This window comes from Euphorbia lathyris, chromosome 5 (genome assembly GCF_963576675.1).
Source record: "Euphorbia lathyris chromosome 5, ddEupLath1.1, whole genome shotgun sequence".
In the NCBI taxonomy this organism is placed as follows: Eukaryota; Viridiplantae; Streptophyta; class Magnoliopsida; order Malpighiales; family Euphorbiaceae; genus Euphorbia; species Euphorbia lathyris.
The window spans coordinates 41,569,474-41,582,332 of record NC_088914.1 but is presented as its reverse complement, the minus strand read 5'-3'; positions in this window follow the sequence as shown (position 1 = coordinate 41,582,332).

The window sequence follows — 12,859 nt, the reverse complement described above, 5'->3', positions numbered from 1 at the left end:
ACACGCGGGGCGTACCCTAGGGTACGCCGCGCGTATCCTCGGGGAGTTGTGAATCACAACTCCCCATGGCAACTCCCTCTCTCTCAAACTTCCCATCACTCCTCTTCCCTATACAACTTTTCCACTTCCACACTCCACCTCCTCTTCCACCCAATCAATTTCCATCCTTCCAAATTCAAATTTTCAACTTCCCTCCATAATAAATTTTCATTAACTACCTCCTTAATTACAAATTAATAAAAATTAAAAAGAGTAATAAATAAAACATAAAAATCATAAAATCAATTAAAAGTCATTAAACACTCATAAATCCAAAAGTCAAAAAATCAGAAAATTACCAAAAACCACAAAAGCCTGCATCTTCCGTCCTCATACGCGGGGCGTAACCCCATTTACGCCCCGCGTCTCCGCCCTTTTTGTCATAAAAAAGGAGCAGGAGGTCCGATACGCGTGCGTAACCCTATTTACGCCACGCGTATCTCACCATTCTTGTGCAAAATAACATCAGGGGGAGGGATACGCGTGGCGTGGCCCCTTTACGCCCCGCGTACCCCTTTGGGAATCCGAGCTTTGCTTGGATTCCCCACTTCTCCCCTATATATATCTTCCCTTTTTCTCCCTTTCCTTCCTCACAACTACCCCAACTCTTCACAACACTCATCTCCCACCCCCTCTTCATTCCTTCTCCATTCTTCCTCATCCAATCATGACCCGAAGCAAACAAGCAGCCGTTAACACTCCCCTCGACCAACAAATGCAAGCTCGTCGAGCTCGCACCACTCGCTCCTCCCGCACCCAAAACCAACCACAACAGCCACCCGAGCGGGAAAGCACGCCCCCTCTCACCCGCCTATACCGGGCCCCTTTTCACCTTCTCACCGAGGAGGAGGCAACCCGGTACGAAGACCTTTGTGCCGCCACCGTCATGGAGCTTCCCTATATCCCACGTAGCGTGCTCGATCAACACGATCTCGGCACGCCTTTTGAAGCTCATCTCCGTGCCCTCGGATGGTACGGCATCTATAGTAAAGAAGACCACGTGTACCCCTCCTTGGTCCTTGAGTTCTACACCACCCTCACCTCCAACAACGTCCCCGGAGCCGCACTCTTTAACTTCCGCCTCCACAACCGCCCATTCTCCATTGACACTCAATGGCTCCAACACCATTTCACTTTCCAAACGGAGGGGGGCAGATCTAGTTGGCCCATCGGCGTTGCCGCTCGTGAGTTTTGGGCCTCCATTACCGGGTCCGATGACTATCACATCTCCAACCTCCGCGCATCTCTCATCCGTGACCCTATCCTCCAACTTCTCCACCGTTTCATCTCATTTTACTTCTCGGGGAAGTCCGAGGCCTCTAAGGTCAACAAACACGAATTGTTGGCCCTCTACTGTTGTGTCAATGGGCTCACCTATGACCTCGCCTACCACGTGGTTGCTCACCTCCACTCCACACCCATCCAAAAGCGGGACAAGCTCGGTTTTGGCCACCTCATCACCATCTTCGCCCTTGCTACTCTCGGTGAAGCGGCCCTCGAGCGCCTCTCGCGTCTTGTGCCTCGGCCATTGGATAAAAACGCTTTTAAATCCTTAAATAATCCAACTTCCGGCCCGGGCGAGACCTCGGGGGCAGCCAACTCTAATGCGGAAGGTGACTCGGATTCGAGCTTGGGTCTCAATTTTAGTCCTTCACCCCTCCATGATTTTAACTCTCTTTATGCTCAGTTGGATATTTTGGAGGATAACCAACGTCGGGATCGGGCTCATTTCGACTCCCGCTTCGATACCCTCGAGGCTCAACGGCTAGAGGATAGGGCTAACTTTGACGCCTTCACCAACGCCTTCTACACCCACTTCAACATCCGTGACAACCCGCCTCCACCACAACCTTAGTTTCCCTCTCTTTTCTTTTCATGTTTTCTTTATTTTCTTTTTGATGTTGTTTTTATTATTTCCTATGTTGTTTTTGTGTTTTTAATGTAGGATGTTCTTTTTAATTGAAATTGTTACGTTCCATTTGTGTTTTGTGCTTTCGTTATTTTCATTTTATTGTTTAGAATAACACCACGCAGGGCGTACCCCATGGAACGCCCCGCGTACCCCTCATTTTCATGCTTCCAAAAGTTCAAAAACTCAAACACGCGGGGCGCCCTGTTCCTGCGCCCCGCGTATTTGAGTCTCTGACTCCAAAAACAATAAAAACACCGCCTTACGCGGGGCGCCCTCCCTATTACACCCCGCGTATTTGAGTCTCTGCCTCAAATCGCATTAAAAATGCTACCCTACGCGGGGCGCCCCCCTGGGCACGCCTCGCGTAGGGCACCTGACCACAAAGGGTCTTCTTTACCTTTAGTTTATTTTTGTTTCTGTTTTAACTTCTTTTTGCGACGCCCTTGGAATAGGCGTCATTTTCAATAACGCGGAGGGCCGTGCAACCCCGCACTTTTAGTTTGGTTTGCACTACCAAAAACAAAAATAAAAATTTAATAATAACAAAATAATTAAACTCACTTATTACTCTTTAAAATTTTCCCAACACGTTATCCCTCCTTCGGAAATTAATTAAAGTTCCGTTATTTGTCATCAAAAAAATAAAAGCGTCGGAACATAAAGGAATGGTTCAATTAAGAGATTTTAGTCTTGATCTTAAAGTTAGGGAATTTGTGCAAAACTTAGGATTAGTACTAAACTAAGACATTGAGTCTTAACCCAAATGTTACCTCCATAATAAACTTTAAAAAGGCAATAAAAACGGGATAGTTGAGAATTTAGCGAAAACTTGATAGTACACAATTTAAACCTGAATCTTTGTGAGGTATTCTTGAGCCTAAAAGAGTTCGTACGAGAACTCTAATTCTTTCACAATTTTTTGAGAGCTTTGACTTCACTCGACTCATAAAATTTGCATCCAATACCGGGTTAAGTACACTTATTTGTGGTAAAAAGGCAATAGATGATAAACCGAACCCACTTAGGCTAATTTTTCTTAATTTATTTTTCTCGTTTTCATTGAACATTAGGAAACCCCTTCGAGCCTATTAACCAACTTTTTTATTAATACCCTCTTAACATTTAACCCTTTTTCCTCTTGTTCAATTACCGACATAATCAAAGTGCACCCGAATTACCCGAAATAAGTCACGGCCTTAGCAAGTGAGCACCGTAAGTTCTCAAAATATTGTTTTTGTGCCTCTATCAAAACAAAGGATACAATAAAAATAAAAAGGCATTCTCAAGCTCCACCCGAGCAATTTTGAAGTATATCTTGTAAAATTCGCTAAGACCGAAGCAAAATACGGTGCGATCATAAGTCGGTATTTTAGAACTTGAGTTTCTTTAAACTAACCACTAAAGAAGCCACCCACATTACAACCCCCCTCCGGGTTCATTTTTAATATTGCTTAACCATATTTTAGGAGGAAAAACCCGGATGAAAATGCAAATTCAACATGGTCTCGAGTAAGTGCAAAGGAGAGTGCTCAAACACTGACCCACCTAAAATTGAGCGTAAGAGCGAAATCCCTTGGTGAGGTACTATCGGGTTCCCAAAAGATAATCAACCCCCGTTAATATTGCCTATTAATTCTTAATCATGGAGGTTTCAAACAAGTTCCGTACTCGATTGTTTGCGTAGGTACTTACCGAAACCTTTGCACAAAACCATAACTTTGAAATCACGCACTTGGCAAAACCAACATTCGGTTTGTTTCTTAATTTTCTCAATCCCTTATCTTTCGATTTCTTTTACTTGAGGACAAGTAAAACTTTAAAGTCCGAGGAGGTTTGATAGGGGTATTTTACCCCTATCTTTTAGCGTGATTTACGGGTTGATTTTGGATAAAATAAATAAGTTTAATTACGAAAATAAAGTGTTTCGATAAAATAAAGAAATAAAAATAAATCTCGTACTTTCAGTTAATTTTCCATGCTTTTGATTAGTTTAGGAAATAAAAACGTCAAGCTAACTCGGCTCGCAAGATTTGTATTTCAGGTACGAACAAGGAGCAAAAATCTACTCATTTACGCGGGGCGTGAAACATGTGTCAGCAATAATTGCCTTATCCGCAAGAGCCATGTGGAATTGACTCAACATACGCGGGGCGTATGCCACTCTACGCACGGCGTAAAAGCACCAATTCAAGCAATAAAACTTCAGAGACTCAAACACGCGGGGCGTACAATCATTTACGCAGGGCGTGCTTGAGACAACAAGACAACGAATTGGTCCACATGCAGGAGATTTCTGACGGAATGGGCATTTACGCGGGGCGTATCATGGGATTTCTGCACCAAATAATGTTGCTCCATACTTGTGCTTTTTGAAATTACAAACTTGCCCTTGCTTGATGTCTATAACTAGGAAGCTCTTGAACTTCATTTGATAACAAAAAATAATTACACACTAGAGAGCAAACTATACTTGTTTTGTTACTTATTGTAGTATAGATTCAGTTTTTGTAGCTAAACTCTCCACCTCGAGAGCTTGTTCGGTTGTTTCGGCATTCCATCGAAGTTCCGCTCCACCATTCGTCACCAAGCTCGAGAGTTCCACCTCCACGACCTAGGAGACGACTTTGAGTCCGGTTAGCTAGTTTCAAGGGCGGATTCTCCCCTTTTACGTGCTAATTAGCTTGTACTCTTCCTATGTACTAGGCTTGGTTGTATTCCATTTATATACATTTCATATTTATAATTTCATGATTTATAATCTCTATATCCCTCTACGTGTTAGTGTTTGCTACTTGTTTTGATATTGATAATTGATTATTGTGTAGGAGAACGCGATTTCCGACGCCATTCGGGCTATCTTTAGGGAGTTATATAGGTGTTGCCCTACCGGAAGTGACAAACCGGAAACCGTAGGAATTGACAAACCACGGAACTTACGGGCCCTAGTTTCTAATTCCCCCGCATTAGACACGCCTTGACTAGGAATTACGTAGTCTAAGTGCTTCACGGGTCGGTCCTACTATACTTAGTCGTCTTTGCAAGAGTAAATTATTATCCGTAAACATTTAGAGTCATTATTTATCGTGGTTATAACTTATCGATATTCATCCCACTTCATAGGGTTTTAGCTACACAAATCTGAGTCGCCAATAGTTAGGATAGTGTGTAGTTGTATCTTGCTTCACCCCAAAGTAATCGCCGCTTAAATAACATACAAAACCGAGTCGTCTAATACTTGTAATTATAAATCCTGTGGATTCGATACCCGGTCTTAACCGGATTATTACTTGATACGACAGGGTACACTTGCCCCTAAGTAGTCGTAGCGTCTAGTAGAGTTAAGAGCAATTTATAAAGACCACATCCATAGATATAGAGTCCGCACTCATAATATATACATTTCGTCGTAAGAAACTCTACCACTAGGCATCGCGCTATCACGTGCCCAGGGGGAGGCCCCGCGTAGGAGGTGCGTTTTAAGCTGCTTTTGGCCAGAGACTCAGATACGCGAGGCGCACACAGAGGGGCGCCCCGCGTGGCCATTCATTTGAACTTAGTACAAAGATCAGAAACTTGGCTACGCGGGGCGCACTGGTACATACGCTTGTGTGATTTGTCAAAATAGTGCCAGAGACTCGGTTGCGCGGGGCGTGATGGTGTGTACGCCCCGCGTAAGAAATTTGGATTAGTATGGGATTTGTTTTTTCGTTAATTTTAACCTACGAAGAAAAGAACAAACAGATATGATACATATATACAAAGGGTGTGAGGAACGAAAACCGAGGCTACGTTTAGAGTCGGAGTAGCTCGACTTTCTCATGATGTGTGCATGCTTACGGTGTTTGGAGGAATGTGGCTTCGCCGTGTTGTGGAAGAGCGCCTCCGCAATATATTTTCAGACGGTGGCCGTTCACCCGGTGGGTTGTGTTGTCGGAACCTTGGATGTCGACCGCTCTGGACGAGTGGGCATTAATAACGGTGTACGGTCCCGACCACCGACTTTTTAATTTTCCTGGGAATAAGCGGAGGCAAGAATTATATAGGAGGACTTGGTCCCCCTTGTTGAATTCCTTGATTTGCACGTGCTTGTCGTGCCATTTCTTCGTTCATTCCTTGTAAATCTTGGCATTTTCGTACGAACCGAGACGAAGTTCATCAAGGGTATTGAGTTGGAGGAGACGTTGGTCCCCCGTGGCCTGCACATCAAAATTTAAAAATTTCAGAGCCCAATAGGCCTTATGTTCCAATTCCACCGGTAAATGACACAATTTCCCGAAAACTAAATGATAAGGAGACATCCCAATAGGCGTTTTAAACGCCGTGCGGTAGGCCCAAAGAGTGTCATCGAGCTTCAGGCTCCAGTCTTTCCTAGAGGCACTAACCGTTTTTTCCAAGATACGTTTTAGTTCGCGGTTAGAAACCTCAACCTGTCCACTAGTTTGCGGGTGGTAGGATGTGGAGACTCGGTGTGCAACCCCATATTTATGTAAGAGTTGGTCGAATTGGCGATTGCAAAAATGGGAACCTCCGTCGCTAATGATAGCTCGAGGGGTTCCAAACCGAGTAAAGATGTTTTTCTTTATAAATTTCCCTACCACCTTGGAGTCGCTTGAAGGTAAGGCAACGGCCTCCACCCATTTGGAGACATAGTCAACCGCCACGAGAATGTAGGAGTTGTTATGCGACTTAGGGAAAGGTCCCATAAAGTCTATCCCTCAAACATCAAAAAGTTCGCAAACTAGGATCCCTTGTTGGAGCATTTCATGTTTACGGGAGATGTTCCCGCTCCGTTGACAAGCGTCACATGATTTGACGAAGTCTTGGGAATCCTTGGACAAGGTAGGCCAATAAAAGCCACATTGTAGAACCTTTGCCATAGTCTGACTAGGGCCGAAGTGCCCCCCCCGGCTCTTGGGTGTGACACATGTGCAACACATGATTTACCTCTTCTTCCGGTATGCACCTACGAATGATATTATCAGCACAAGATTTAAACAAGTAGGGTTCTTCCCAAAAATAGTTCTTAGCGTCGTGAAAGAACTTCCTACGTTGCTCGTAAGTAAGATGCGGGGGAAGAATATTACCGGCTTTGAAGTTTGCCATATCGGCATACCAAGGTAAAGGTGTTACCATATAGAGAGTTTCGTCAGAAAAGGTCTCCTTGATCTCCACAACTTCCGGAGATGTGGCTTGCTCGCTTTATAACCGGGAAAGATGGTCGGCTACGACATTCTCCGCTCCTTTTTTATCCCTGATTTCGATGTCGAATTCTTGTAGGAGTAGAATCCACCGTATCAACCGTGGTTTGGCATCCTGCTTAGTCATTAGGTACTTGAGAGCTGCGTGGTCAGTGTATACGATAATTTTGGATAGCACGAGATATGATCTAAATTTATCGAAAGCAAAAACTACAGCAAGCATCTCTTTTTCCGTAATGGAATAGTTTTGTTGGGCTTCATTGAGCGTTTTGCTCGCATAAAAAATGGGGCGGAAAATTTTATCCACTCGTTGGCCTAAACAAGCACCTACAACCAAATCACTCGCATCACACATAAGTTCAAAGGGGAGACTCCAATCGGGTTTCACCATGATGGGTGCATTGATTAGTTTTTCCTTGAGCATGTTAAATGCAAGCAAACATTCGGAGGAAAAACTAAATTCTGCATCCTTTAAGAGGAGTTGGGTCAAGGGGGTTGCTATTTTAGAGAAATCTTTAATGAATCGCCTATAAAATCCCGCATGACCTAAGAAACTCCGAATCCCTTTAACATTGATTGGAGGAGGCAATTTCTCAATCACCTCAATCTTGGCCGGATCGACCACGATTCCCTCCCCGGACACCTTGTGTCCTAAAACGATATAATCTTGAACCATAAACTGACACTTTTCCCAACTAAGAGCTAGGTTAGTGTCTTCACAACGTTGAAGGACTTTATCAAGATTGCCTAAACAAATTTCAAAGGACGACCCAAAAACAGAAAAATCATCCATGAAGACTTCCATGAAATCCTCAATCATCTTGGAGAATATAGCCGTCATGCACCGTTGAGAGGTGGAGGGGGCGTTACAAAGCCTAAACGGCATCCGCCTATATGCAAATGTCCCATACGGATAAGTAAATGTCGTATTTTCTTGATCCGAAGGATCAACGGGGATTTGCATATAGCCGGATAGGCCATCGAGGGTACAAAATAATTTATGTCCCGCCATTCTTTCCAACATTTGGTCAATGAACGGCAAGGGAAAATGATCTTTTCGGGTGGCTTCATTAAGTTTCCTATAATCAATGTATACTCGCCACCCCGTTATCTTTCGTGTGGGAATTAATTCCCCTTGATCATTTTCCATCACCGTAGTGCCCCCCTTTTTGGGAACGCATTGGACCAGACTGACCCACAGACTATCGGAGATAGGAAAGATTATACCTGCGTCGAGGAGTTTGATTACCTTGGCCTTCACTACCTCTTTCATGTTGGGGTTAAGTCGTCGTTGCGGCTGCACGGAGGGTTTGACTTTGTCCTCCATAAAGATGTGGTGTGTGCAAATGGTGGGGCTAATCCCTTTAATGTCGTGAATGGTCCATCCAAATGCGCCTTTATGTTTTTGTAATACAGCAATCAATGCTTCCTCCATTTCCGCTGTCAAAAGTGAAGATATAACAACGGGTAAGAAATTACGAGGTTGCAAAAACACATATTTTAAATTAGGAGGCAAGGGTTCAAGTTCCAAAGTTGGAGGCTCTTTGAGAGATGACTTTGGTTTTGCTTTGCTATCCCGGTCCAAACCCTCAAACCGGCTCCTTGCCAACAGACATTGTTCTATTTCGGAGGAGTATTCAAATGGCTTGTTCAGTGGCTCCTCTTCCAAATGCTCGTTACCATCTATTTTCGAAGAGGTTCCCGCAGAAGACCTATCACAAAAATCCTCAACAAAAAGATCAATAGAGTCTACGGAATTTAAAAAGTTGCAATCCTCCATGGTATGAGACGGGAATTTTATGGAGTTGTACACGTTAAATCTACCTCTTCGTCTTGCAACCGTAGGATGAGCTTACCTTCGTGGACATCAATGAGAGTCCTACCTTTATGCAAGAAATGGCCATCCTAGGAGGATCGGTACCGAATCGTCTTCCGCCATATCGAGCACCACAAAATCGGCGGGGAAAATGAACTTGTCCACTTTCACTAAGACATCCTCCATAACTTCTTTTGGCCGGGCAATGGATCTATCGGCCAATTGAAGTGTTATATTGGTAGGCTTTGGCTCTCCCAAGCCGAGCTTCCTAAAAACAGACAAAGGCATTAGATTGATACTAGCACCTAAATCACATAAAGCTCTACTAAACTCAACATTACCAATCGTGCATGTGGTAGAAAAACTTCCTAAATCCTTGAGTTTAGGTGGGAGTTTATTTGTTATAATCACGGAGCATTCCTCCGTAAGCGCTACCGTTTCGTTGTATTCTAACTTCCTCTTTTTGGCGAGGATTTCCTTAAAAAACTTCGCATAGGTGGGCATTTGTTCCAATGCCTCCACAAGCGGGATGTTAATGTGATGTTTCTTAAAGATTTCTAAAAACTTGCCATATTGATGGTCCAATTTTTCCTTTTTAAGTCGTTCTGGAAAAGGGAGCTTCGGTACATAGGCCCCAATTGGATCACACACATTCTTATTCTTATCCGAGGAAGTCGTGGGTTTCGGATCCGAACCGGGGTTGCTTACCACTTCCGGTTCGTCACTTACCTTTGGAGCGGTTGGAGTCGCCTTTGGAACCGGTGATTCCAAACCCTTACCATTACAGAGAGTTATTGCTTGTGCGGTCTCCCGGTTCTTTGGTCTTGGGTTTTGTTCGGTGTTAATCGGGAGAAACTCACGTTGTTTCTCTTGTCGTTGGCGACTTAATTGGGCCACTTGATGTCCCAAATCCCTGCAAAAAGCCTCATTGTCAGCAAGACGGGAAGATATTTCTCGTAGAAGATTAATTACCATAGAGTCTTGCGCATTGCTAGGAGGTTTAAAAATTTGTCCTCCTTGGTCATTAGGGAATTGGCCCAAACCTTGCTCCCTGAACTCGTTATGGAATCCGGATGGGGGCTTCAACACCTTTTGATTGTTGTCGTAAGACAAATTTGGGTGTGGGTGTTGAGGCCTCCATCCGTTGTTATTATTATTATTATTACGGTGGTGATAAGCATTCGAGTTATGGAAGGAGTTGTAATTAGAATTATACCTCGGTTGTCTCCCTACATAACTTACGCTTTCGGCATCGCCGACAAAAGGACTTTCGGCTTGACAATCCTTACCATGGTGGTCACCACCGCAATGTGAGCACATCAGGACCTGTGCTGAATTTTGGAGGCTCAATTGCACCACTAAGGCGTCTAGCTTTTTATTCATCTCGATCATAGAGATCTTGGGAGCCTCGTCTTCTACGGAAAAAGTTTGATGTCGCGAGGGTCCGGCAAGCCGATCTTCTTGCCATTGGACACTTTTCCTAGCTAATTCGTGGATCGTAAGCCTCGCTTGCCGATTTTCGAAACAAATCCCCACCTGCGGCGGAATCAACAGTTGCACGATTAGTGGGAGTTAAACCATGGTAGAAGGTACTTACCAAATCATGCTTAGGGATGTCATGGTGGGGGCAGTTTCGGAGCAACTTTCGGAACCTAGCCCAAGCTGAATGGAGGGCCTCGCATTCAAGTTGCCTAAAGGACGTGATATCATTCCTCAACTTAACCGTTTTGGAAGGCGGGAAGTAGTAAGTAAGGAACTCCTTCTCGAGCTCTTCCCATGATGTGATCGATCCCACTTCCAACGAGTGCAACCACTCCAACGCTTGTCCTGTCAAAGAGAAAGGAAACAACTTTAGTTGGATGGCCTCAACCGGAACACCGTTTTGCCGAGAAGTTTCGGCACACATAAGAAATTTATCAAGGTGTTCGTTAGGGTTTTCATGGGGTTCCCCTCCTAATTGACCAAGTTGTTGAATTAGTTGGATAATGCTAGTCTTTATTTCATATGTATCGGCCGGAATGGTGGGGGCAACGATTCCGTTGCGGTTTTGAGGATGATGTGGAGCAAGAATCTCCAACATCGAGCGCATGTCATTGCCTCCACCATTGCGGTTGTTATTCACGGGTTACTCCGGCGGCCTTTGGTTGTTCTCGGGCTGGTTAGCTTCATTGTTGAGGTTTGCCATTTTCTCTCTCCGAATCCTACAAAGAGTACGTTCAATTTCAAGATCAATAGGAACGAGAGTATCACTCCGAGATCGGGTGTGCATAAAATAAATGAATGAAATAAATTATAAACAAGAAGAAATGTTGTTAGTAAAAAGTATATATAAAAAGTATATATAAACAATTTATACAAAAATAATGCTTAGACTAACGATAAAACGTTCTTGTTTAATATTGCAAGAAATTATAAATCCCCGACAACGGCGCCAAAAACTTGATGTGCGTGAAGTAGAACTCTTTAACGATGAAAAGTGTATTATAATAAGTGCATTACGACTATAGGTGTGATTGATAGGGGTATTTTACCCCTATCTTTTAGCGTGATTTACGGGTTGATTTTGGATGAAATAAATAAGTTTAATTAAAAAAATAAAGTGTTTTGATAAAATAAAGAAATAAAAATAAATCTCGTACGTTCAGTTGATTTTCCGTGTTTTTGATTAGTTTAGGAAATAAAAACGTCAAGCTAACTCGGCTCGCAAGATTTGTATTTCAGGTACGAGCATGGAGCAAAAATCTACTCAAATACGCGGGGCATACAATCCTTTACGCGGGGCGTGAAACATGTTGTCAGCAATGATTGCCTTATCCGCAGACGCCATGTGGAATTGACTCAGCATACGCGGGGCGTATGCCACACTATGCGGGGCGTATGACACATGTCGAAAATGATTGGCCTAATCCTGAAAGTCAGACTGCACTGTCTCCCTGAGTCAACTCTTCATACGCGGGGCGTATAACCATACACGCGAGGCGTACCAGGCATTTCCTCAATGATAAAAACTCAGAGACTCTTTTACGTGGGGCGTACTTCAGCTACGCACGGCGTAAAAGCTCCAATTCAAGCAATAAAACTTCAGAGACTCAAACACGTGGGGCGTACTTTAGCTACGCAGGGCGTGCTTGAGACAACAAGACAACGAATTGGTCCATATGCAGGAGATTTCTGACGGAATGGGCACTTACGTGGGGCGTAGACCAACCTACGCGGGGCGTATCATGGGATTTCTGCACCAAATAATGTTGCCCCATACCTGTACTTTGTGAAGTTACAAACTTGCCCTTGCTTGATGTCTATAAATAGGAAGCTCTTGAACTTCATTTGAGACCAAGAAATAATTACACACTAGAGAGCAAACTATACTTGTTTTGATATTTGTTGTAGTTTAGATTCAGTTTTTGGTAGCTAACTCTCCACCTCGAGAGCTTGTTCGGTTGTTTCGGCATTCCATCGAAGTTCCGCTCCACCATTCGTCACCAAGCTCGAGAGTTCCACCTCCACGACCTAGGAGATGGCTTTGAGTCCGGTTAGCTAGTTTTAAGGGCGGATTCTCCCCTTTTACGTGCTAATTAGCTTGTACTCTTCCTATGTACTAGGCTTGGTTGTATTCCATTTATATACATTTCATATTTATAATTTCATGATTTATAATCTCTATTTCCCTTTACGTGTTAGTATTTGCTACTTGTTTTGATATTGATAATTGATTATTGTGTAGGAGAACGCGATTTCCGACACCATTCGGGCTATCTTTAGGGAGTTATATAGGTGTTGCCCTACCGGAAGTGACAAACCGGAAACCGTAGGAATTGACAAGCCACGGAACTTACGGGCCCTAGTTTCTAATTCCCCCACATTAGACACGCATTGACTAGGAATCACGTAGTC